At 40.4% G+C, this 23,323-nt stretch overlaps 1 protein-coding gene and 1 pseudogene across 3 annotated transcripts in view; both read left to right on the forward strand.

Moving 5' to 3' along the window:
* The window catches only part of LOC136751661 (myelin-associated glycoprotein), a 363,254-nt gene that overhangs the window by 100,968 nt on the left and 238,963 nt on the right, over positions 1-23,323 (forward strand). The gene's annotated exons all lie outside the window — the stretch shown is intronic.
* The window catches only part of LOC136751671 (tripartite motif-containing protein 16-like), a 184,353-nt pseudogene continuing 163,504 nt past the window's right edge, over positions 2,475-23,323 (forward strand).

Consider the following 23,323-nt stretch of genomic DNA (forward strand, 5'->3'; position numbering starts at 1 on the left):
TTGAATTTCTAAATTAATTCAAGTTTTCATACAATGTATATCAACCAGGGTACAAACAAATCTTAAAATTGTGATGCAAATGTGAAAACAAGTGACAAAATATGTATAATCAGTGTGTGTAAGTGGCTGACAGAAATGAATTCGAAGAAGAAATGTGCCATTGTAAAGTGTGCAGCTAGGCAAAATTATAATCCTGAAGTCTAGGTATTGCTATGTCAGAAAGTAACATACAAAGTGTCTTTTCAGAATGAATTCAAACTTTCCAAACGATCATTGAAAAACAATATCACGGATAAGTAGAGATGGGTTGTAAATGCTAAAGAGAAGACTGCCCAAAAGAGGAGGGGTTAAACAAATTTCCATGGTACTTCATACAAAACATTTTACTATCAAAGCTGCTCCTAGGCCAGTCTTCACATGATACAAACAGCCCTCCCTGTTTCCTGTTTGTATATAATGCTCTGCGCAGACTTCTACTTTCTCTTTGAGGGGAGTCTTAGGGCAGTGCTTCCTTTTTCAGGTAACTGGGGTTGCATTCACAATCCATCATTATCTTTCAAGTCTAGAACACTGCCCAAAGAGGGAGGGGTTACTGTATAACCAAATAGTATAACCAAGGGAGGAGGGCAGCAGACAAGTAATGAAGCCCTCCCTGAGGCAACGCCTGCTAAGGGGGCCTCAACTTTGTATATAAAATACATAGGGTAGAGACCCTGAAGGCTACACCTGGAACTGTTCTGATGCAAGGACCGCAGTCACGCTCTATTTCAATGCAATAATAATAACTGGGGCAGAGAAGAACTGATGCACACCACAGTCAGTCACTACCAGAAGAAGGACACCTGTCCAGTCTGGTTTGAGAATACATATTAAAAAACATAAGAAAGTTTACAAATGAGAGGTGGCCATTCTACTCATCATGCTCATTTGGTGTCCATTAATAACTGAGTGATCCAAGGTACCTATCCAGTCTGTTTTTGAATGATCCCAAATTGTCTCTTCAGCCACATCGCTGGGGAGTTTGTTCAGATTGTGACGCGTCTCTGTGTGAAGAAGTGTCTCCTGTTTTCTGTCTTGAATGCCTTAAAGCCCAATTTCCATTTGTGTCCCCGGTTGCATGTGTCCCTGCTGATCTGAAAAAGCTCCTCTGGTTTGATGTGGTCGATGCCTTTCATGATTTTTGAAGACTCTGTATAGAAAGTTGAAGAAAGTGTTTTGTGATAATTATATAATGTTTCATATTAATACTAGCATTAGAAGTAGTTTGTATACAGACTGAGCAGATTAGATTTAGCAGGACAAGTAAAGGGTCAACAAGGTTGGTTTGTTAGAAACTCCTGTTGGTAATGAAAGATTACATGGTGCCGAAATAGCCTACAGATGTCTGCTGAAAATTTGTTTATGACTTAATCGTTTCTCCAGATAGGCAGGAATTGTTTCTGTTACTGAGCATTGACACTAGGTAAATGACGACCGTGGGATAGCATCTTCCTAGTGCACATCAAAGACGGACATCTGCTTTGGATCCATCACCTCTTCACGGGAGGACAGATCATAAACGGACCCGGACCTGTATCTTCTGATTGGATGAACGGCCATAAGATGTTACGTCACTTTCCTATAAAGTTGTACTCATGTCTGTAAACATTAAGCCTCACTGAAGGAATTATTCCTGATGTGGGGCTTCCGAGCGGCTCGATTGAAGTTCTGTTTGCTTTGTCTCCGCGACTTCACTTATTTCCGACACGGTTCTACAACTTGGCGTCACCAACGAGGATCTGAACTTGCCTCCTCTCCCGGGACCAAAACACATGAGAGTAGCTTTAAAAATGACCACCCTGTATATTTAGATTTGATGTTGGAGTTGTGTGAGACTCTCAGATTGTAATTTAAAGATGTTAAGGTACAACTTGACTGCCAGTCAAAACCCTTCAGGTACGTGTGGATCGTTTCCCAAGTTTATCACAGCAACAGTAGGAACCCTTCAGTGCATTACGACCCCGGGAAGTAAAGTCACCGAGACAATGCCAGATCGTTTGTCTTCAGTTTATTTTTGGAATAACACACACTTTTATACATGTTAGAAGTCTGATTGCCAAGAGTTCCGGGGCAGGTACATACAGATATTACAAACATATTACAGATCTAGTTGCTAGGCAGACATGAAATGTGTTCGATCTCATAAGTCATAACATTCATAACACACTCAAGAGTTTCAGTTGACACAGCTTCACGGTTTGCCTAGTAGTAGAGGATGTGGGACTCTATCTTATTTCTGGTTTGTCTGAAGAGCAGCATGTATATTGCTTATGATATTAGCTCTGAGCTGTTCCTCAAAATATAATCTAAGTATAGGGAGTTTCGTGGTTTGACATTTCCAAGATAGAGTCAAGAAGGCCGTGAGTTCAATTGTCTAGACCTTCACAGAAATAGTTATGCACGAGTATGTTATTTATGATATTATTTCTGCAACAATGACAAATTTCAGCCCCCCTTGCCATGGCAACATTTCCTCCGGTGAGATATTTTAACAATGTTAACTCTGCAACTTCTGTTAAAGGCTAATCCTACAATAAGAATACAATACAATGAGTTACATGGTTACAGTAGGTTAAATAATCAGTATGCCCACCAAACTCAATTATCCCCAACAGTTAGTATATGAATATGTTATATAAGGCCTTTCAGGTCCTATGTTGTACATGGTCTGATTCTCTTAAGGAAAAAGCAGAGCACAGGCTTCAGCAGCCTCTGAAACATCACGATAAGTTGGTAAACACTCAAAACGTATGGGCTAAGCCCCCCTGCAAGAGTCTGGATGCAGCTGATCTGAACCAGCTGTCAGTCACAGAGGATCACATCCATTTCCTCCAGGTAATGTCACTGTTCTGGGACAATCTGCAGGACAGGAAGGGGCATCTTTTACATAGAGCCCTGCCATGGAGCTGCTCTTTGCCTCTCCCCAGGAAACTTGTCTCTGCTGCACAGTGTCCACTCTGCCCCCCTTTCTCTCTCAGTGGTTTAGAATAACCAGTCTCTATCTCGGTTCATCTTTATTCTCTCAGCTACAGTATTTCAGCTCTACCTCTCTCTGTCTACTTCGATTATTTCTCAATTTTTGTCCATCTCTCTCTCTCTCTCTCTCTCTCTCTCTCTCTCTCTCTGCTGTAGAATTGCCAGTCTCTCTGTGCCGCTCCTGGAGCTGTAGACTCACCCAACATTACTGTCAGGTCGCACTTCTCTCTTGAGGCTGTGGGAAAAGTTCTCTCTGAACTGAAAAAGCGACTGGAGGATTTCTGCAAGGGGGAACTGGTCAAGATCTCACAGACAGGTTGGTGGAGAGACACATTGTCACAGGTGTCCAGGGAGCAGCTGACCGCTCTATAATTGTCCATCTCTGGAGGGACCTGACCTGTGACTGACAGAGAGGCTGGATGTTTATTAGAGCAGCTCTTGTGTTGAAGATTTCTGGTGTCAGCTGCAGCTGCTGCTCTGACACAGTGATCAGAGACACTCTTTTGTGCCCTGGATTCATCCACAAGGTTCAATTGCCTCTCTCTCTTTGTGTCTCTGTCTGTTTCCTCAGTGAAGAGACTCTTCAGTCTGCAGGCTCCAGAGCCCAGGACCAGAGTGGAGTTCTTACAATGTGAGTCTGTTTTACACTGAAACTCTCCACTGAAAACGCCTGACTCCTTTCAGAGATGACCTGACACCACAGACACACACAGACACTAACACGTGGTGGAGTCGGGAGTTCTAGACAGAATTCATTACGTGCACAGGAGGAACAGCGCAAAACAGAACTCAAAGGATTTTAGGCTTGCATGACACTGTTCCCCAAAAGTTTTGAGACAGAACAAAGCTTTTATACCCCCTCTGGCTCAAGGGGCCTTAACATTTTACAAAGAGTGTCTGAATGGTCATTTCTAATAACTAGCAGTGATTTCATTGGCATTCTAAACTAAACCTTCTCATCTTATCACTATTATGATTATTACTCATGAATAATAATCATTAAACTCTACATTGCCAGTTGCATTGGATGGTAATTTGCAGATAATATGTTGCAAGAAAGGAATGTGAGGTGCTGATAACCAACTGAATAACAGCACAGCGAGGACAAAGGCAGGATAGGATTTCTATATTTTATCCCCACACACACCATACACTACTATACACACACTGATACACAATCAATACCGTGGACACATTGAGTAATATACACCCAACACAGTAAACACACTAACACTGGCAGATAAGTTTGCTACTACACAGACACACACACAGGGACTAAAGACGGGTGCATTGGATATAGCTGGACACACTGACAAACACAGAGTAAGGCAGACTACCAAAGTCACAGACAGACTAACATGGACAGTCAGAGACAGACAGAGACTCCAGTGTGAGTATTTTATCGAGCTGTGGGCGGAGGGACTCTGGTATAGATCTCCTCAGTGATTAGACCTGCAGATCTGGTCTCTTCTCTCCAATCAGATTTCTGTGAACTCACACTGGATCACAACACAATGCACAGACAGCTGGCACAGCAGGGCAGGACTGTGACACTGATTGCAGAGCCCCAGCATTTTCCTGATCACCCGGAGAGACTACTGGTGTCAAGTGTTGTGCGGAGAGGGTCTGTTTGGGACTCAAAATTACTGGGAGGCTGAGTGGAGTGGGACAGGGGCTGCTGTAGGAGCGATGTATAGAGGAATGCACAGAAAAGGAGGGGGTACAGACCTTGGATACAATGACACGTCCTGGAGTTTGGAGTGCTCTGGGTCCAGTTGCTCTGTCTGGCACTATAAGAAAAACACGAAAATAGCCATCCCCTCTTCCCACAGAATAGAAGTTTATGTGGACCATACAGCCGGATCTCTGTCATTCTACAGCATCTGTGTCACCATGACTCTCCTCCATAGAGTCCAGACCACTTTCACTGAGACACTCTATAAACAGGAACATTCTGGAGAAAAGAAGAGCCTTAATAACCATAAATCATAATTAATTTATACCCTCTTACTTTGTCACCAGGGGGTTGTGAAACAAATGAATTAATGTGTGAAGACATGATATATATATATATATATATATATATATATATATATATATATATATATATATATATATGATCAACTTAATTTATTAATCTAATATAATCTCCAATCTCTTTCCTTCCACTCTTCTGATTGGTCAGGGTTGGGGTAATAAAATTTAAATTTGAATTGAAGTAGTCTTTGCCATTCCTCTCCCTTGATTCCTACAGGATGTGTGTTGGGGGTGTAATGGCTTTGAGGAATGTGAAAATGGTTCAAATGTTACCTAGAGATTCTAACTCTCTATATTGTTATGTTTTAGTTCTATCAGTTACATTTTCTATTCCCTCAAAGCAGGGCCTTACAGTTGATACCAAACAAGCCAGGTGTTCTTTCTCAGTGATGTTAAATTTGAGACTTCTTGGAATCCCAGGGGGCTGATCATACGGTCGTATGACTTACAGGATCCTTGGATCACTTAGTTAATAATGGACACCAAACGAGCACAATGGGTCGAATGGCTTCCTCTCGATTGGACACTTTCTTATGTTCTTATGTATAATGTATTATTGTGGTCTGTTATCTATATTTAGATTCTGTTAAAAATGATGACTCATGCAGCATTATCTGTGCATGTGCTACAAAAAGTGCAGAGCTCTAATAAGTTTTTAATAAAAACTGCATTCAGTCATGATATGGTAATGTGATACGTGAAAATACTTCCAAAAATGTATACACGTTTAAACATTACAAAAAAGTGTGTTAGAGTGTGCTAACTTCCTCATTTTGTCATTCTGTTACTGTATGGAAATCTCACTCGAGCTCTCTCCTCTCTCTCTGTATACTGGGATTCATTGTGCTTAGAGTGACGGGAATCTTGTTACTATAGAAGATCTTTGACTGACACTCCACACATCCACTATCAATACAATACAATACATTAAAACGAAAGACAAAACAAAGACACGTAAAAGTACAAATTTGTGTTTGTGTTATTTGTTAAATCACACTGTGTTATGACTTAGATGAAGATCAGACTATATTTTAGGAGCTATTTATACAGGTATGCAGGTGATTCAAAAGGGTTCACAAACTTTTTCTCGCACTGTTTACATATTGAAAGTTTGTTATTGCAGCTCAGTGTGTGTGTGCAGTGGAGCTCCTCACAGGCTGTGTCCCATTTCATTGCCTTCAACCTCAGCACCTGCAGTCGCTCCCAGCAGCAGCGCAGTCACACTGTCAATCAGCTGAGGAAAGTTTTTGTACGGCCGTGCAGCACAGTGTGAACACAGCACCACTGTGTTAACTCTGACAATAGTAATCTCCTGCATCTTCAGCCTGGACTGCACTGATGGTCAGAGTGAAGGCAGTCCCAGATCCACTGCCACTGAATCGCTCTGGGATCCCAGACTCTCGAGTAGTGGCAGAATAGATCAGGAGTTTAGGAGCTTCTCCAGGTTTCTGTTGATACCAGGCTAGGCAGTCATTACTATCATAGCAACTATCTACTGCACTGCGGACTTTACAGTTCACAGAGACTGTGTCTCCTGGGTGAACAGATTTCACTGCTGGAGTCTGAGTCACAGTATACTGCCCACTGGATTCTGGAAATAAAATAAATCAAACAATAAATGAGTAAAATAAAGGCAAAACATATGTAATTATATTATTCTTATTTAAATATATTTAGTTTGATCCTGATTTATAGATCAAAATAAAATTGGTAAATAAACAAATGTACAAACAAATAAATCAACCAATCTTCCTATAAATATGTTTATCTTGTTGTAATATTTACTGAAATGTTAAGAATGACATATTTACACAATTCTTACCTTGTACACAGATGGCAAGAGCCCAGATGAAGATGGAGATAAAAGTCGTTGTTGTGGAGTCTGTGGCCATGAAGGGCAGCTCTCAGTCATGAAGTGTTAAACTCACAGGGCTATAAACACTCCCAGAGCACTGAAGCATGGGCTGCCCATGCAAAGTGGCTCTTCTGTGCAACTTGGCTTCCTGGGTACAATAGTCTCCTGTAGCCCAGCAGTGCTGTGAACACAGACTTGATGCTGTGTGTTCAAGATCAGGATGAGCAGTTTAGGATGAAGTCTCCAAAACAACAGGACTAGACAAATAGCTTTATAAGTCATAGGTTGTATATGTACCCTGAGAAGGACTAATTCATGTTTGTTTTGTTTTGATGAGCCTTTTTATAGAGAAGACTTATGACTTCAGTCAGTCAGGAATAGTATAGGAAACTGCCACACTTATGTGTTTGGGATTAGAAAGGTCACAAATGCTAGAGGACCATTATGGTCCTGAGATATATGTCTCTTTAGTTTTTATCCAAAGTCTCCAAAACAACAGGACTAGAGACATAGCTTTATCATAGTCACAGGTCATAGGTTTTATATGATATGTAAGGAAAATCAGGAATTGAAAATAACATGTTTTTGTTTGTTTCAAATTGTAAGATATTCTTTAAAAAATATGTCTTTGATCTGGTAAAACCATGGTTATAGGAGATCTTAAAGAACACAATGGTCTGGTGTTATAGTAAGGTTGTACTAATGGATTCAGGAGAACTGGAGAAAACATTGTAAAAACATTCAAAGAATAAAAAACAGCTTCAGGATCTTGTATATTGATTTTGTCCTTCCAGTAAAATGTAATATTGTATTTATGAGCCTGGTTCTCTTCCTAGATTATTATTTTTTTTTACCTGAGAATAACTTGTTAATGTTTGTTTTCATTCATTTTCATGAGCCTTTTAGAGTCTTCGGGATTAGTAAAGGAATTTGGGATTAGATATGCCAGCACCATAATGGTCCTCAGTAGTGAACTATCTGTCTGATTAGTTTTTATTGTAATAACCTGTACCATTAAGGATTCATTACTTGAATAACACTAAAAGCACCAACATTTTGAACTACCTACAAGAGCCAAATCCAGTCATTTTAAATTATAGCTCTCAAACAGCTCTTAAAAAAACATTTAAAAAAATTGAATTCATGAACATCACATCCAACTTTTACATAGCACAAATTGAGTATTTAAATGGAAATATTAAACATAATTTAACCATTCAAATCCATACATGGTCTGAACTCATCCAATCAGACCAGTCCAGTGCCTTCTTGTGTCCATCTTATGACCTTAGGCCTGGGCACAGGAGAGGGACCATGGTAAAGCATGGTCTCATCACAGGCAAGGGTTGCTCGATGAGGTAAACAGTGTGTCAGGGGTAATCCAGAAGTCAAGGTCACGAGAAGTCGGAGGTGGAAAACAGGAGATCAAAACAAAGGAAGTTCTTGCCGATTAATCACTAGGAATACAAACCTTTGTGGTGAGTGAGAGCCAGAGAGGGGTTTAAATAGGGAAGCAGATTACCTGGATGATAAGGGGCAGATGTGCGGTAAGTGATTGCGGTGATGATTGAATGATTGAAATTGGGAGAGGAGACCGTTATGGAAGGGGCGATGGCGACCTCTGCTTGGGAAAGTGGAAGTGCTTAGACTGGTGTTGAGGAGTGCTGGACTGTAGCCGTGACAGGCATAAAAGTAGCAAAATAGGCCTAACACTGGCTAGGGTGCAAAGTAATAAAAGAAAACAAAAGAGGGACAAGACCGGGTTCAAGGATCGGGGCATGGACATCCAGCAGCAGGGCGCTCACTCAGCTGGTCGTCAGGGCTATATGGTTCTCTCCCACTGCTGGACAGAGACACGTGGTGTTCAATAGGCTGAGACAAAGCACAATACAATAAACAGTTCGATTAGTAACATACAAGCTCCTCTTCTTCTCCTTACATTCATTTTCAGTGTAGACCATATTCATTTTAAAAGCAGGAAATTGGAAGGTTAAAACACTCTAGCCTCTGACCTGAGATCAAGCACCACAGATGCCAAGAGTTCAGAGTGTGGAGATCTAGAGCCTCATCACACAGCGCAGCATCGGCTTAGGCTCAGGCAGTGCAGACAGGGCTCTGTGGACAGAGGAGCTGAGGTCAGGACTGAGCTGCTCCACTAGAAGCTCTCATGGTGGCTGTTTGTGCTGACTGAGGAGACTGAGAGCTGTTCTACCTCCCCTTCAGGATCCTTGACACGGGGACAGCAGGAGGGCTTGCTGGCCACAAGGAGATCTTGTCTTGACTGGAGCTGACTGACAGAGAGGAGACCTGCACACTGACAGCACCTGACACTGTGGTGTGTTAGATATTCATGGGTACTTTTAAGACACATGTGGTTAGTTGAGGGAAGGGGATACAATTAGGGACATTTTGTGGTATTTTAAGGTTTAGAAACTATATGCATTCTTCTAATTACAATTATAGTACATTCACAAGTTACCAAAACTATATTTGCATTTTACTTTACATTCAAAACTGCCACACATGTCATTCAGCATGTATGAGAGACTAACACTGATCAGTTTGATACTTTTCCTAAGTCCATGTTTCAATTGCAGGATCAAATTAATAATAATAATAATAATAATAATAATAATAATAATAATTATTATAATAATAGTAATAATAATAATAATGTGTGTGTGTATGCAGATCTGCACTACAATAACTGGACCACTTTATTCCCAAGGTTTCGAGTTATATTTAAGTAACACATTATACATTTATACTATATACACTCACCTAAAGGATTATTAGGAACACCTGTTCAATTTCTCATTAATGCAATTATCTAATCAACCAATCACATGGCAGTTGCTTCAATACATTTAGGGGTGTGGTCCTGGTCAAGACAATCTCCTGAACTCCAAACTGAATGTCTGAATGGGAAAGAAAGGCGATTTAAGCAGTTTTGAGCGTGGCATGGTTGTTGGTGCCAGACGGCCGGTCTGAGTATTTCACAATCTGCTCAGTTACTGGGATTTTCACGCACAACCATTTCTAGGGTTTACAAAGAATGGTGTGAAAAGGGAAAAACATCCAATATGCGGCAGTCCTGTGGGGGTGAAAATGCCTTGTTAATGCTAGAGGTCAGAGGAGAATGGGCCGACTGATTCAAGATGATAGAAGAGCAACTTTGACTGAAATAACCACTCGTTACAACCGAGGTATGCAGCAAAGAATTTGTGAAGCCACAACACGTACAACCTTGAGGCGGATGGGCTACAACAGCAGAAGACCCCACCGGGTACCACTCATCTCCACTACAAATAGGAAAAAGAGGCTACAATTTGCACAAGCTCACCAAAATTGGACAGTTGAAGACTGGAAAAATGTTGCCTGGTCTGATGAGTCTCGATTTCTGTTGAGACATTCAGATGGTAGAGTCAGAATTTGGCGTAAACAGAATGAGAACATGGATCCATCATGCCTTGTTACCACTGTGCAGGATGGTGGTGGTGGTGTAATGGTGTGGGGGATGTTTTCTTGGCACACTTTAGGCCCCTTAGTGCCAATTGGGCATCGTTTAAATGCCACGGCCTACCTGAGCATTGTTTCTGACCATGTCCATCCCTTTATGACCACCATGTACCCATCCTCTGATGGCTACTTCCAGCAGGAAAATGCACCATGTCAAAAGGTCGAATCATTTCAAATTGGTTTCTTGAACATGACAATGAGTTCACTGTACTAAAATGGCCCCCACAGTCACCAGATCTCAACCCAATAGAGCATCTTTGGGATGTGGTGGAACGGGAGCTTCGTGCCCTGGATGTGCATCCCACAAATCTCCATCAACTGCAAGATGCTCTCCTATCAATATGGGCCAACATTTCTAAAGAATGCTTTCAGCACCTTGTTGAATCAATGCCACGTAGAATTAAGGCAGTTCTGAAGGCAAAAGGGGGTCAAACACAGTATTAGTATGGTGTTCCTAATAATCCTTTAGGTGAGTGTATATAAAGCAATACACAAACATGTATCAGCAATTCATCAGCATTGTATTTTAGTTTTATTTCATTTTATCGTGTGGAATTGACGTAATTAACGTTTTGGCATAATCTGAATTATTATTTTGTTTTTTGCTTGTTTGTTTGTTTCTTCTCAGATCGGAATACATATGTTTTTCAATGATTGTATTGAACACCTATGCGTGTTTTGGATAAAACCGCAGTATATTAAAAGCAACTTGTCTCAATTCAGCCGCAGTGCAGTGTGGGTGAAGCGTGTGCGCAGCACAGCGCGACAGACCGGCTCTTAAGATACTAAGACAATGGAGGGAGCGCCTATCATTTTCACGCTTTTAGCACAAGTATCTCCCAGGTATGGCTAAAAAAACAACAACTGTAAATATGTAATGTAGACAAACACACAAATCTACCATGAAAATGTCGGTTCGAAGCTGAAAACAATGTAGAATCACATTTAAACAAGGGAATACATGTGCTTCTTATATATTCTGTTGCACGCTTCCTCATGCACCGATACAGCCATTTTGGTGAAATCTAGGTTACCCTGGTTTTAATTTCGGGAGGTCAGAGAGAATCGCGTGTCTCTCCAGGGTGAGAGGTCTATGGACAGAGGGGTTTAAAGTCATTACCCTGCTGTTCATGTGTGGATGTCTCGATCGGAGCCATCATAATTGTATCCGTTTCTTATCATTGAAATGGGGTCAAGTTTTCCGTCGTCTGGGTTGTAAGGTGATGCTGCAGCGCTGAATCCACATCCACCATCATGATCGCGTTTATTCCCAGGCTCTCCGGTTTAAATCATCCCGATCTAGTCGCGCACCCAGCTGGCATACTTTATACCCGCGTTTCGATCATCTCCTTACACAAACATTTCATTACGCAGTCCCAAAATATCAGGTGGTAAATAAATGTACTCACCTTTTGGACTTGAGATGTTTTGTGTATGGAGATGGATCCTGCCGACTACGCCATCTGAAGAAACCCTCTTGAATTGACGAAAACGGCAGCGCAGGAGTTGTGTTGCAAATGGTAAAGAAGTCTTTAATCAGGCCGGCCCGGAAGGAAAACAGAGCGAACACGAGGCGGTCGCGGGTTCAAACAGCTTTTCTTAAAGATCTCTTCCGGGTTTGCATTTTTATACAGTTCTAAACAAAAGGTGACTAATGTCCAATCAGCAGAGGGCAGTGTCCCAGATGTGCTTGTGGATTGGCTCGGTCCTCGCTTCTCTGCTTCCTCTGGAGTGTAGGGTTACCAAACACCGGGGGTGACGTCACTGTTTCCTCTGCAAGGCATTCTGGGATGCACAAAGGACTGTGGGGGAGAGGATGTTTCGACGTGTTTTGCACATGGAACAGACAGAGAAAAGTCACTGTGCAGGGGGAGGGAAGAGTTGATCCACGTGTTTTACACGTGGAACCAGAAAAGTGGGTGTGCAGGGGGAGAGAGAGACAGACAGACAGAACTATACAACAACATTTTATATATTCCATTTAAGGAAATATATATACATATTCATATACATTTGAATATTTATGCAGAGCTGATATGTCATTTATTGTATTTACATTTGATAAGACCTCAGGTCTTTCACTTAGATATTAATGGACACCAAATGAGCACGATGGTTTGAATGGCCTCCTCTCTTTTGTAAACTTTATTATGTTCTTATGTTCTAACAGTTTCAAGTCACAAAAGTTGGCAACATAAATGGACAACAAAAAAAGGATAACAGTAGTGTAGATGGCAGCTTATTTCAAACTGACAGCCGGAAGTCCCGCCCTCCCTACTTACCATAGACCGGAAGGCCCACCTCACCTTCCGGTTACCCCCACCTTTGAACTGATGGATGGCAGTCATTTGTAAGGTCATAGGTCATAGGTCATCTGGTAAGATGGCAGCGATTTCTAAGGTCATAGGTCATCTGATAAGATGGTCGCCATCTTGCTAGGTTGACATCCATCATGGTGAGGGTCCGAGGGTACCTCGGTGTGGAGGTGTAAAGTTTAATAGCATAAACTGTGTTTTTAAGGTTATAATGTTGTATGATACTATTTTAGTAAATTGAAAAGTACAAGTTTTAAATACACACATATATATTATTTTAGGTTATATTGTTTTATGACTGTTTTAGTAAATTAAAAAAACAAGACTCAGTAAAATATGTGTCAATGACAGTCTTTTTATTGTGACCAATCTAAACATGACAACATGGTATCAGGTCAGAAGTAAACAGTGAGCTTAGATACTGACACGTGTGACCAGTGATCTCCCATGCCCAACTCCTACAGCAGCCAGGAAGAAACAGCTGAACTACACTGCACTAGCAACACCCTCTACCAGTTTACTGGCAAGGGCAGCGACACAGATCATTGCTATTTTGTCTAGCACAGTGTAGATTTCTTTAATCATTAGAGGATGAGTTATGAAAAGAGATTAAAAGAGATATATTATACACCCGGTAACGCAGGAAGTTTTGGAGGACTCGATACACTACTGAGACTACACTACGGTTGTTCATGTAAAAAGAGAACATGTTTCACAATGGTTATCGGATCAATACACATATTCAGTGCACAAACCAGCGTGGGTGAGGTTTAAGAGGAATTTGACACTGGTACAAGACATTGACTGGCAATGGCAGGCAGACCTGGTGGAAATGGGGCAGTTCTCAAAGTTCAATAACGGTATGAAATACATTCTAACCTGCATTGACGTGTTGTCCAAATATGCCTGGGTAGTACCGTTAAAAAACAAAACGGGTCAGCAAGTATGCACAGCCTTTAAAAGAATATTCACCCATGGACGCGTTCCAAAGAAACTGCAGACAGATCAGGGGAAAGAATTCCTCAACCATGGTTTTCAAAGTCTTCTCAAGCAACACCAAATTGTACATTTTGTGACAAACAGTAAAGTGAAAGCCAGTGTGGTAGAGAGGTTCAATAGGACTATAAAATCGAAAATGTGGAAGTACTTTACAGCCGTGAACACTTTTAGATATGTGGATGTCTTACCAGACCTGGTGCGCAGTTACAAACACACATTCCATAGAACTGTCAAGGAGCGTCCAGTAGATGTCACCCCTGACAATGCCCTGAGGGTATGGAGGACAGTGTATGGATCATTTTTAAAAAGCAAACCTTCAATATTAAAGTTTAAACATGGTGATCATGTGAGAGTATCAAGGATAAAAGGGCGATTTGAAAAGAGGTATGAGCAGACATTCACTGATTAGATTTTTATTGTCAAAGAATGTATCCCGGGATTAAGACCCATTTACAAACTAAAAGATTATGCTGGTGATGAGATAAAAGGCCAGTTTTACACAGAAGAGTTACAAAACCCGAATGTTGACCGAGTATATTGTATACAAACCATTTTAGACTCGAGAGGTCATGGTAGAAATAAACAAGTTTTAGTCAAATGGTTGGGGTGGGGGGTTAAATTTAATAGTTGGATCGAAGCTTCGGAGGTGAAAGACATAGCCCCGGGGTTGTGAGAGGCTCAGAAAATGAGTGAAAACGGATTTTACCTAACTTTAACCAGCAATGCCTCACAGGATCTATTTCCTAATAACAAGAGCTCCAACTTTACTGATCATCTAGCCAAATCCATCGATCTAGCATGGAAATGGGAGGTAGGGATGGTGGAGATGCACTACCCCATGACTGTCAGTACGTTTGACAGGAAACAGAGCTTCGAATTGCATTCTGACCCAACTGACACAATCTGGTATTATGAAATATCACACGGCTACTATAAAAACATTAATGTACTGTAAACAGCCATGAATAATGCTGTCAAGGCTGTCCCGAACATCGCCCAAGGTATACTTTCAATACAACTATATTAGTAGAAGTGTGCGCATTTTCGGGGATTCAACTATATTGTTTTTTACCAGGAGCCAGATAGCACACGTCTTGGGGTTCATTCCTGAGAAGGGGGGGGGGGAAATCGGCCCATCCTGCAGATATTACTGTGGGTTTTAACCACATGTATGTTTATACCAATATAATTGAACACCAATTAGTGGGTGACAGTTATGCCCCACTTCTGCGCTGTGTACCTAAAAAAGGGGAAGAAGGCAAGTTTGTTACGCTGTTATATGTTAAGCCTCACTAGCCTCCATGTCCCCCTGAGCATGGATCAATTTGACACCATACGCATTGAAATAAAGACTGACCAGAACGAACACGTCACATTGGCACACGGCAAGGTGATAGTGAAGTTGCATTTCCGACCTGTTAGATACAACCACTTTTAAAATTATGGTGATTGTTAAAAACTATGGAGACCCACACATGTATAGGAACTACTACAAGTCTCAGGCGAGTAATGGCCTCCCCAGTTTCACCGGGATGCCTGTGCAATGTGGTGCGGGGGTAGTAGGTATATTTAGAGCATTATTCAGAAAAGCTATGCCTTTTCTGAGACGTGGATTAGAACTTGTCAAACCACACGTCAGATCGGCTGCCACAAACATAGCTAAAGATGTGGTCGGCCAGGTTACAAGTGCGGTGGCCAGTAGAATAAATTCTCCGAAACAGGAGGGCTTGTGACTAATGTATATCAGGAGAGGCATTAAAAGGAAAAGAACGACACCCCTGGAGCTCACAGGACCCCCGGCCCCTGTTAAAAGAAGGGCCATACGGAAGAAACACAATCATAAGAGAAACGGGGCCGGTAAGAAGAGGAGCTCCAGGTGACAACATCGCGGGGATATATTTTAAACATGGCTTTCGTTCACTGCAGTTCTGGGGAGTGCACCAAATCTGAACTGAACCTTTTTCAGCTGGCGCCCACATAGACCAGCATCGAAAAGAGCTTCTATGTGGAGGTGCCCCCCCTCACAGTGCTCTCTGACAATGCCCCCCTGGAATTCTACATCACTGGAAACGGTAAAGATTATTTAGATCTGAATAATACCGTCATCTACCTGACTTGTAAGACAACTAGACACGATGGCACCAATATGGCCCTGGATGATCGCGTGGGCCTGGTCAATTACCCCGTGGCCTCCCTTTTCAGCCAGGTCGACATCACGATCGGGGACCGACTTATTAGCCAGAGCAACAACTGTTATCCGTACAGAGCTATTATTGAATCCATTTTCAACTACAGTGAAAGCACTTTGAACACACAGTACTCAGCAGGCCTTTTTGTCAAGGACACAGCCGGCCAGCATGAAGTAACCGTGCTGAACGGGGCAAACCTGGGGTTCAAAAATAGAGCTGCCTATACAGCAGGAAGCCGAAAACTAGATTTGTTGGGTTGTATTCATGCAGACATGTTTTTTCAAGGCAAATTAATGCTGAACGGCGTTGATATAAAAATTAAACTCACCCGAAACAGAGAAGCATTCTGTCTCATGAGAAACGCTGAGGATTTCAAGCTGTCGGTTCTCTCAGCAGCTCTGTTTGTGAAGAGGGTCAGGCTGGGCCACGCCGATGCGCTGCAGGTGGCTAATGCAAAATACCCTGTAGATCGGGTTCAGATTAAAGTGTTCAGTCTGGCCAGAGGAATTGCCTAAAATAATTGTAATTGGTGATAATAATAATAATAATAATAATAATAATAATAATAATAATAATAATAATAGTAATAGAATTCAGTGGTGACATTACACAAAACCCCTTCAACTTTAAACATTGTGATATTAATTTCCTGGCCCTGTATGCGGATGGCGAACAGATCCCTACTAATCTAAATAACCATGGTAATTTTCTAAATAGTCTGCGTCTTTTTGCGGGGTGGTCTCTCTGTGGAGTTTCGGGTGGGGCAACAGCCCCCTCCAGTGAGATAAACTCTGGATCCGGAGAAATAGGATATCTATCTCTAGTAGGGGCCATTTTTAGTTTCTCCAATAACTCCCGGTTAACTCTGTTGGACAAAACAGAACCGGGGATATTAATCTCGGCCATAGCGGTCATAAAACTCCCCCAACCTTTCGGTGTCCTGCCTGAGGCCAGTGTGTGCTGCTGTGTGCCAGCCCTTACCAGATCTATGATATGAGACCCGCGGATAGGAGCCCCCTTGTACACAAACTCCCCATTCACGTTCCATGAAGTTACAGCATTGTTGGACACCATTCTCTTAAGTAATATTTCGGCATTTTTCTTTTGCCTCTGTGGTATAGCCTCTAAAATATCATCAAAAACAGGCTCTGTAGGCGTTATTTCACCCGGGGTGTCCGTGTCAGGCATCTGCAAAGTTAACACGGCCTTTTCTGATTCCGCCTGACACGTCAGGGTCAAGTACCTCTGCAACACTTGTGCATAGCGTTTAGCTTTTTCATATTCTCCCAAATGAGAGCTTTGCAGAATATCTTTCATTTCCCCATCCAATTTATACGTGGCTATTTTTCGGATGTCGTGCTCAACTGGAAAGTCCTCTTTAATCCTGTCCATCTGTTTCTGCGGAACTAAAAACATTTTTTCTGTAAACTGCAGTTTTTACTTGGTCAGTAAGCTAGTGATGAGAGGGAGGGCGATACTTAGCAAATTGCCGATAAACTCCCCAGACTGGTTCAATAGATTTCTCTTTCTCTTGACAGACACGGTCTTTTTACTAAGAGTTTTTATAATGCCTCCGCTTTTCTTGAGTTTCCGAAATTGTTTAGCGCTCAAGCGGATGTTTCCTTTCAGTGTATTAAGCGCGATTTCGGACACGGCCTGCACCAGGTCACTCCCCGCGGCGCACAGAATGGCCTTCCTCTGTTGCGGGGCGGCTTTAAGCAGCAGCTGCAGGACAACCAGGTTGCTCTTCTTGCACGGTGACATACTGACAGCCAGAGTCACAGACCGCAAATGCGCTCAAAGCTGGAAAACCAGATTCTTTTACTTTCTTTGTTTTTTATACACATAAACCACCGGGGGGGCAGGGGGAAAAAGACCCATCCTTAAATGGTATTCATCAGGGGTCTTTGACATGAGATCGACAAATAAGTATCCGAAAGACTTCTTGGTGGCATCTTCAAAAGCTTCCAAAAAATATTGAGATTTGCCTGGATACATCTGTCGCGCTAATGTGGTGATCTGTAATTTATCTCTCGGGTTTTTGAAAAGAACCATATATTTGGTGTTTAAAGTAATAGTTCTACTTTTACGTCCCTGACAAAACACATTCTGTACAATATATAAAATACTGAGGTTTCTGTGGTGTACGTATTTAGTGAAGGATTTTTCAATCTCATCGCTTTCACAGGCCCTTTCCATAAGATCATCAATAATCAACATGTTTACTTTATCACATGGTAGTAATTCATCGTCATTAAATGTTTCAGGTAACCCCTCTATAAATTTAATAAAAGGGTATTTTAACTTCAGTTCTTTATAGAGCGGCTGCATGCAACTATAACACCAAACAATATTATTAGGCATACATGATAAATAATGGCTAGCATTGTCTAATATCTGTCTTATAAAAAAACTCTTGCCGCAGTTTGAGGGCCCTGACAGAATACATGAAAACGGGTGCTGCAGTGTAAAATCCATTGTTCAATACCCATAGGGCAGGGCTGTAAGGTCTGGCCCCAGGACACGCTTATCATACACGACCTTCAGGGTCTTTTGCAGTGTTCTCGTCTCTAAGTGCCAGTCTCGCTTAACACGTACTATCCCCGGTTGCCGCAGTGTAATGTCTTTTAATTCACCATTTGCACCAGCCTCCTTAAACGTATAGTCGAGTATCAAATCTTTTAGGCTATCGAAATAAATGTTCTCACTATTAGCCGCGTTTAATGTGATACCCTTCACCTTGATACAGGCTTTCCTTCCTGAGAGCTTATATCCATAGGATTTAGGTCCTGTAGCAACACACTCTGTAATGTGCTGGTCTGGAGGCAGCTCACTTGTCAATTGACCCAGATAATCTCCTAACTCGGGGTCCCACTGGCCTGGCCTGCTTACATAAATGATTGATCAGTGTCATAATACAAACAGCGATCTTGTAATGCATCCAGAAGAGAGTACAGTTCTAACCTAGCATAGGCGGTGGTGAAACCGGCAATAAAAATATTTACATTTGAAAGCTGTGTGTGGTGCCCTTTTGTGTGTTTCCAGGTGACACAAGCACAGTCATCGTCAATAAAATCACAAGACGAGACCTCGTGGTATGGGGTTGGGGTCTCGCACAATACTGGTGTTTTGTAAATCGGTTCGCTGTCCACATTTTCCCCATAAAGAATTCAAAAACAGTTTTGAAATCTGTCTTTTGGCCGGATTGTTAGTGATGTTGAAATACTCTAAGTGTACCCCCTCTCTGTCATAATACTCTCTTATGTAGCGTTCACGGTCTGTGTCATTTTTGCACCACTCTGGATAGCCTGAGGCCTCTTGTTTGCCTTTTAAATGCATTTTCATATAGTCACTAAACAACGTGTTGGATGAGTGTTTAAAGTGCCAGATACCAAAATACCACCATGGTGAGTGCCATATTCTGAGTAATGTACTTAAACTAGTGCTAATCATGCTCTGAAACCAACCCATAGAGAACAAGGTGAAATCTGAATTAATGGCAAAGCACAGCCATAAACTGTCAACATAATCAAGCCCGGGTAGAAATATAGATGTCTAATTGTTCTGAGCACTCATCTTACATTTCATAAAGAAAAGCATTTAAATCTAAGCAACTGTTAGGTATATACTATGTATTCCAGTTATTTCACTGTAATGACAGAAATGAGAAGTTCAATTCTTTAGCACACTCACAGAAAACCATTTCTCTTTTTAAACAGTTAGTAGATAGCCAGTTTAGGCCTTCATCTTAGTTATTTTTAATAGCAAGAGTGCTTAAAATGATTAATTCAATTATATATCTTTGTTCCCCCTTTTTCTTACTGCTCTCATGAAATAACATTTTATTCAAGCAATAACAGGGTAGCCTAAATATATAACATATCTTAAAGTACAAGTCATCTGGAAGCTGTGTACAGTCTCAATGCATTTGATGCTGAGGATTAATTCAACTGAAAATGGTCAAAACAGTGGACTTTTATTGAATGTTAAATTTGACAGTGTCCTCTCTTAAGGAGCTGCTGTCTGGGGGCGTTGCTGCTTTGGGTGTGTCCAGTGCCATTTCAGATAAGAGAGGCTCTGCAGGACAAGCAGGACAGAGACCCGTCTCACAGACACCCTGCCTGCTCTGCATCTCCCTTTCCCCTCTCCACCGCTCACACCTGATCGATACTCTGAATCTTACACAGAGCGCTCAGCTTCTGACGCTGAGGGCAAGACCGGGCCTGGCTCCGAGCCTGAGGAAAGCCATGAGGTCATTCAAACTGATTTAATTTCTATACTGTGAAATGTCAGATTGAAAGTGGATTCTGTTCTTAATGTTTGTATTGTTTACATATTTCATGTATTTTTGTACAGTTTTGTGTTGACGAGTCCTACATCAACATGAATGTGAATTTCAATGTGAAGAGCACGTGTCATGCTCTGTAATGCAAGGGAGCGATGAGGGGCTGTAGAGACACTCATAAGAGGAGCAGATTTAACACTTTTTTATGAACTACTCATGTGTTCTATTTTAATAGAATATGAAATGTAGTAGAAAGTTGTATCAGATCAGACCACTGGACAGAAACACCCCACCAAGACTGAGTTTTCATGTGTCTGCCCTTGTGTTACAAGTCACCTACAAACTGTTGACAGAGTGGATGAGGGTCGACAGCAGAGGTTCCCCATCCTGCGGTTGTGACAAAGTCAGGGTGAGTTTTGTTTAATATGTTTTTAAATTATTATTATTATTATTATTGTTATTATTAAATTAGTATACTGTTATTTTATATATTTATATATATATATATATATATATATATATATATATTATTTTGTAAGTAAAAATATGATTGCTTAATATGTTTTTGCATTATTGTTACTATTATTATATAGTATTTGTTATTTGTATTTATTAATTTGTACTTAAAAATATGATAATTATGTCAAATTAAATCAAAAGTATAAACTATATTAATGTACATAGTAATACAACAGTAATACATATGATACAAACAACATGTCTTAGCATTTTAGGGGTTGGAGGCTAATTAGACAATGTTAAAATGGGGTTTTGAAGCCCTGGCCTACAGAGTCATTTTAAATCCCAGCGCACAGCATTGTCTAAGCCCTGCTACCCGGTCTCAATGCCGTTGTTGGCTCTGTATTAGACAAGTGTCTAAAAGTTGCATGAATAGATTAATAATAACCCTGTGCTACTGGTTAACCTGTACGTTTACATCATACTTTGTGCTATTTTGAGGGTGAGCCTATTTGGTTCTGTGTCTGTGAAATAAGCCATTTTACAAAACATAGAGTTTGTAGTGATTTTTCAGGGTTTAGTAGAATGCAGTTTTTGGTCGTCTAAATATGACATTGTGCTTATTTCAGTCTGCTGTGTGTGTTTCCTGAAGACTGATTGCATATTCACTATGTAGATTACTCCTAGAAGTTATATAAATAATTTTACAAAACTTTGCAGTAAAATACCATTTGTGCTTATTATATCCTTGCTTTGTGGTCCATATTTCTGTGTTTTGTATGTGTTTCATGGTTGCAGTTGTCACCATGTATTTGTAGGTTTGAAAAATAAGGTATTTCCAAAGGAACAGAAACTTAAGTGTTTCTCACTATTTTTACAATTGATACCTGATGTACTTAGTTGCCAGAATCAGGTATAACTTTGAAAAAGAAGCCAACAGTGAATATATATGGAATAGGCTGGAAATGTTATGGAATTACATGTTAAGGCTATGTTTGAGCATTCACTAATGTAACAAATATAATTAACATAATGTAACAGTACAGGGCTGGTCAAAATGTACAGATATAATTCTATACATTTCACTCTTGTTCTCTAAGAAAAGTGGTGTATTTGACTTTAGTGTCTTTTGATAAATATAAACTAAAGAGATATAGGCATGTGTGTTTATCTGTGTTTGCTTAAATATGTATGTAATGACATGCAATATATGTAAGTCTATACATTTCTTAATTGATTTTTTCTTACCTTTTTATTTTGCCAACACAGTATCATCCTAAGCCTTAATCATAAAACATATAAACTAAAAACACATGGACGTATGTCTATGTGGGTTCAAATCCCACTCTGGGTAAATATTCATTTTTCTTTTTTAATGTACTAAAACACTATCATAAAACAATATAAACTTAAATATATATAAAATGTATATTTTTCTTATGTTCTTAATTTACTAAAACAGTATAATCAAACATTATAATCTAAAATAAAATATATATGTGTATTTACAACTTTTATTTTTCTCAAATGTATACAATATAACCTAATATATATATAAAACTTTTATTTTTTTATTTACTTAAACGAATTAAACATTATAACCTAAAATAAAATATAAAAAATATTTTCTTATTCTCTTTTTATTTACTAAAACAGTATCATAAAACAATATAAACTAAATATAAAATATATATATGTTTAAAACTTTTCTTATTATTTTGTAATTTATTAAAACAGTATCATAAGACAATATAACTTTAAAAATGTATATGTGTTTAAAACTTGTATTTTTTAATTTACTAAAACCGTATCATAAAACAATATAACCTTAAAAACACAGTTTATGCTATTAAACATTACACCTCCACACCAGCAGGGTGAGGTACCCTCGGACCCTCACCACGATGGATGTCACACTAGCAAGATGGCTACCATCTTACCAGATGACATATGACCTTACAAATGGCTGCCATCCAAGATTGCTGCCATCTTACCAGATGACCTATGACCTTACAAGATGGCCACCGTCCAAGATGGCCACCATCCAAGATGACCTATGACCTTACAAGATGGCCACTGTCCAAGGTGGCCGCCATCTTACCAGATGACCTATGATCTTACAAATGGCTGCCATCCAAGATGGCTGACAGGGAGTGTCAAAGGGTAACTCAGAGGGTGCTGGGAGGAGAGAGAAGTTCTGGTTCAAAGGTGGGGGTAACCGGAAGGTGAGGTGGGCCTTCCGGTCTATGGTAAGTAGGGAGGGTGGGACTTCCGGCTGTCAGTTTGAAATAAGCTGCCATCTACACTACTGTTATCCTTTTTTTGTTGTCCATTTATGTTGCCAACTTTTGTGACTTGAAACTGTTAGAACATAAGAACATAATAAAGTTTACAAAAGAGAGGAGGCCATTCAAACCATCGTGCTCATTTGGTGTCCATTAATATCTAAGTGAAAGACCTGAGGTCTTATCAAATGTAAATACAATAAATGACATATCAGCTCTGCATAAATATTCAAATGTATATGAATATGTATATATATTTCCTTGAATGGAATATATAAAATGTTGTTGTATAGTTCTGTCTGTCTGTCTCTCTCTCCCCCTGCACACCCACTTTTCTGGTTCCACGTGTAAAACACGTGGATCAA

This window comes from Amia ocellicauda, chromosome 6 (assembly GCF_036373705.1).
Source record: "Amia ocellicauda isolate fAmiCal2 chromosome 6, fAmiCal2.hap1, whole genome shotgun sequence".
Classification (NCBI taxonomy): domain Eukaryota; kingdom Metazoa; phylum Chordata; class Actinopteri; order Amiiformes; family Amiidae; genus Amia; species Amia ocellicauda.